Source organism: Ricinus communis, chromosome 6, assembly GCF_019578655.1.
Source record: "Ricinus communis isolate WT05 ecotype wild-type chromosome 6, ASM1957865v1, whole genome shotgun sequence".
NCBI classification, from domain to species: domain Eukaryota; kingdom Viridiplantae; phylum Streptophyta; class Magnoliopsida; order Malpighiales; family Euphorbiaceae; genus Ricinus; species Ricinus communis.
The window spans coordinates 342,953-348,232 of NC_063261.1; positions in this window are offsets into that span (position 1 = coordinate 342,953).

Below are 5,280 nucleotides of genomic sequence, written 5' to 3' on the forward strand. Positions count from 1 at the left end.
ATTAAGTAGTTAGAAGTTTAATTGAAAAGCTAAAGAAAAGTTGAAGGTTAAACATGAATTTTGTAGAGCGAAATTATTAGTAATTAAAAAAAGATGAGGGACTAAATGGTAAAGAAGAAAAGGAAGAAAAAGAAAGGAAGAAGGAGATCGGGGTTGGCGAAGAAGAAGGGAAGAGGGAGAAGAGGAGCTGCCGTCCGTGGCTGGTCGAGCTCTGGCGATGGCGATGGTGGCGGCTCCAGTGAGCAATGGCGGTCTGAAAAAAAAGAGGAGGCGGTATCGGCCGTCTGAGGCATTCCGGTTGTAATAGCGGCCGAGTCAGGTGGCGATCGACTCACCTGAGTATGGCTTCCTTTTGGGAGCAGCGGCATCGATAAAGGTGGCCGGAGGAGAGAGTTCCAGTGAAGTGAGGGCAGCTGAGTTTTCGGGCTTTTCCGGCCGTCTCTGGCGAGCTTTGGCCAATCGGAGGGCATATCCGGACTCCCCTCAGCTCAAGCTTTTCATGGCACTAGTTTCGTGACGATCGGACTCTGTTTGAAAATCGACGGCCGAGATTGTTCGTGAATTTCTCCAGATGATCGGGAGTTGGATCAAAGGATCAGAAAGCTGCAATCGTCATCAGTACGTCATCTCGAGTTCATAAGCGCGCTCGGATCATCGATCAGACTCTGGCGGCTGAAGGCGAGTCGACCGAGTGATCAAGAGTCTCGGTAATTCTCTAGCCGTTGATTTTAGAGTTCATTGATAAAAATTATGTGTTTAATTATTGTGTTGAGCATTAGAAAAAAATTATATGAGAATTATTGTCAAAATAAATAGTGTGGCGGACCGTCTGCCAAATTATGATTCGTGATGTGTGGCGGGGTCGGGAAAAATAATAAAGTCTTGGTGGCCCGACTCCTACTAAATAAATTATTGAATATTTGAAGTGTTCTCTGGCAGATCCTGGACCTGTTATACGGGGGGTAGACGTCCGTGTTTAGGGGAGGTTTTGTCGAATTTTCGGTAGAATTTACCCGAGTTGAAATTCTTAAATAGTTAGTTCTAGAAGTCTAGGCCTAAGGATATTTGTCAAATATTTTACGTTTACTGATTGAATAGTTCCCGTGATTAGATAATCCGTCAGTTCAACTCACTCCATCCGAGGCATCGGAGCAGAGCTAGGAGATCGTCAGAATTATGAGTTAAAGTCATATATCTACTTTACATGTGCGTCATGCTAAATTTTTACATAAGCAATTCTGATTAAATGATTTAAGATTTTAATTATTTATTTAATTACTATTCATATATGTATCATTTCCTACATCATTGCTATTGTGATTGCATGTTGACTCAGGGTGAGACGACAGTAGAACATGCCACTTGATGAGTTGTATCAGGACCGTGTGCGCACCGGTATGAAATTGAGTCAGGTAGTGGAAGAATGATTTAGGATTTGCCCTGGTCGAGTTTAACTCTCTAGGCTGAGTAAAGTGTCTTTACCGGAGTAAAGGTCCCTAGTCGAGCATTGCTCTCTAGGCGCTGGCTTTATTGGAAATTTAAGTCACCAAACTGGATTTAAGGATCCTGGTCTAACTTCGCTCTTTGGGCGCTAGTTCTGTTGGAATGAGAGAGCTGAGATTGTTAGCATTGGGAGTTAGGGTTCTACTAAAGTACTCGTCCCGTAATATGTTAAATTCATTTTATAGAAGCATGGCATGACACATGTTTTTATACAACATAATATTTTGTTTTAATTTAACAAATATTTTATTGAAATAATTATATTCTTTTTAGATATATGATTTTAACTCACTCCGAGACTGACAATCTCAATTTAACTGTTTTTCAGGTGTTGTTAGTTATTCTGCAGTTCTTTTCATCTAGCAGCCTGACTCCTTCATCTTCGGATAAATATAATTGATTTTTGGTATGTTTGACTTTAAAGTTCTAGAATCTCCGCAGTAGAAATTTCAGATTTATCATTTTGAAATTTTATGTAAATTCGAGTATTGCCTAATTATGCTGACAAACCGAATTTAATATATAGTACGTGATGATTTAAAGTTAATTGTGAAAAAGTGCCAATGAACATAGTCCATATTACATTTTGTTTGAGTTAGTGAATGGTCAGGCTTACTACAGGATTTGGTGACCTTACGCCTATCCATTCCTTAGTGCCAGTGACGGCCCACAGAACGGGTCGTGACAGCTTAAGTATATTGAGTGTGTAAAGTAGCATGTACCTATAAACATCGAGTCATAGCTCTTTAAATAGATGTTGAAAGTCTTTATGTCCAACTAGAAGTAGAATTCTATAAATATAGGCCAGCCTAGTTATAATAGGACTCGTCTTCTTGGCTGTTTGAAGAGTTCTAGGTTGGGTCAGACTCTTCAAATATAGTTTGACCATAACACATCTTCCAAAACTTCTAACTATAGTGGAATGTAGACTTTTTCAACCCCGTTTTTCACAGGCATGATAGGTTGGTCTATAATACTTTGTTATCATTGGTCTCCCCCCTTATGCTTTAGAGTATTTATGCTTGGTATTTATCTCTTTGCTCGTACTCAGCAATACTTGTCTTATAACAAGCTTGACACTTTCTAATGCTCATGATAATAGAATATTACATTGCGCTTAATAAGGTCTATAGTAAGAGGTAAGCTTGACATATTATTTGAATTTTAAACGTCTATTGACGCTTGACATGCCCATTGACATTTTGTACGTCGTGTCCATCATTATGATAACCGTTTATCATTTATATCTACTCAAATGACGGTTACATCCTCGCTCTTTAGAATGTTCCTTCATAATACTGAGGGGCATTTTAGTCACTCTCTAAACTTTATAAATTCCTCTTTCACTTACTACTTACCATTTTTGTTGTCTTTGTGCATTTCATCTTGTTGCTTATCAACTCTTCACTGTCTCTGCGTTTTGTGCGAGTTCTTAATTTCCTCCCTTCCTTCAACTCCATTTCTTCGTGAGATCATCTGTGACCAGTAAGTTTTTCTTAGTCTTTTTCTTTTATCTGTTTTTGAGATTCTTCTTTTTTTCTTTTCTTTTTAACCTATTCCTTTCATGGAACCTTCTCATAAAACTCTATAAAAAAACCCAGCTACTGAGTCCCTTAACGAGGAAGGACTTGCCTAGAATCGTTCTGAGAACATTCCTATGGACTTTGAGAGTAGAGATATACCTTCTTCCCATCAGAAAGAGGTCAAGAGTTCTAAATCATCATTTAAAACTGACAAAAATGTCCACCACCTATACCCATATGAACTAAATCAGAGATCGTTATAAGATTTCCACCAAGTTTGTCTTGAAAGAGTGTCCTACACATTTTCTTGGTAACAGTACTCCCGAGGCAAACTACATTGTCTTATATGATGAGCATTTAGAAGCTAGACTCAAATTGCCCTTAGATCCTTTCATTAAGGCAATTATCTTAGATACGAACATCTCCATAGCTCAGCTTCATCCCAACTCCATCTGACTTTAAGTAGCCTTTAATCAACTTTGTAAGAATTTAACTTTCTTCCAACTCCTTATTTTTTTCTTCTCTTCTTTTTATTTAGTTGCTCGGGTATTCGAGTATGGTTTTTTTTTTATCTTAGAGCCCGAGCTGGGCATACAGTCCTCGATGGTCTCATCTTGTAAGTTCATAATTGGTGAGACCGTTATTTTCTCGTTTCTCACACTTCTAATTTCACCAATCTTCGGAGGAGGTGGCATGTGCTTCCTGCTCGAAAGCAACCCAAGTTGCTCCTTAAAGAGGATATAAAAAACCAAAAAACTCTATTGAGTGTTAGGAAACGTGGAACTTCTATCCTTATTTCTCCCTCCATCTCAGCTCCTCTTGCTCCTCGTCCTGCCCTTGAGCAATATCAAATCCCAAATGATAGTACTACCCTCTCTTACCCCAGCATAGGGCTCCTTTCTCAAGCGACAGATCAAGCATTGGTGCCTTCTTTGTTCTTTGTTATATTAACCTAAAATGGATGATGAATAAATTCTAAACTAACTATTAACTACGAGCTAAGTTCTAAGGGAGATGCAAGAATAATTGATAAGTGAAATAATCAAGACAAGAAGACAAACCCAAAGGGAATCTAAACTAGTTGGCATCCGAACAAAAGATAAAGGATCAGTGGGTCTAATTATGCTACCCGTGGACGAATTCTTAACCGAATTTGGTTTCTCTCTCGAGATAACCAAATTCCTAAACCTAATAACCTAAAGTTGGAATCTCTTCCTAACGATTGATTCTTAAATTAGCATTAAGCTTTAATCCGCCTCTATTAAGCTTTGTTAATTCTTAATCCGGCTAGTTAATTATCCTTATCTCTAAGCGATTATTAACCAGTTCTTGTTATTCAAAGTTCCAATTGCCAAACGGATTTCTCAATCTCATAAAGCAATATAAACATCATAATTCACAACGTCTCATGAATAATGCATAATCTTATTAACACTGAAAACAAGAAGAATACAAAACCAATTCAAACAATCCAACAATATAATATCAAACCAACATAGCAAAGAAATCCCAATGGATTTAATCAATTTAGCTAAACATGTTCATGTTTAAAACAATCTAGGAAATCAATTACAATGAAAGAATAATGAAAATAAAACATATACACCCTTTTCTCTCGAATTGGATGAACAACTCCAAATCTGGATCTACACTTTGATTAATCTCCCAAACTGCCTCTTGAATTGCTCCACTACTGTTTTGCACTCGGAATCTTACGATTCTGGGATTCTTACTCACTGCAACTCTCTCTCGCACTCAGTATTGTGCAAAAACCGAACCAGCCACTAGGGCTCAATGTCACTCTTTCTCCCCCTCCTTTCTCTAAGAAAAATGAATTTTTCTTATATATTTAACTCAGCACGGCCGTGGTCAAGGACGTGCTAGTCACAATGGGAGTCCATGCCGTCGGCGTGGATCTCACCAACTAGGGTTTCACCATGACCAGTGTTGCTCCCGTCTTTGGCCACCACAGGCCGTCTTGGAGGCCGTGGTGGCTCTGAAACCGTGCTCAAACTATTATTTTGAAGACCAAGTTTTGATGGTTGGTCACGGCCGAGTCTAGGCCGTGATGGTCGTGGCCTTGACTCAGGCCGTGCTCAATGTGTGCAACGCGGGCTCTTGTCCGGTCTTGATGAATTCTCGTCCGTTTCCGCATGTATTGATCTATAATTGCTTAAACACCGATAATGGTCCTATAAATGTTCCTGAAATGCAAAAGAACATAAAACAAGGGTGATCTGGGAATAAAAGCATA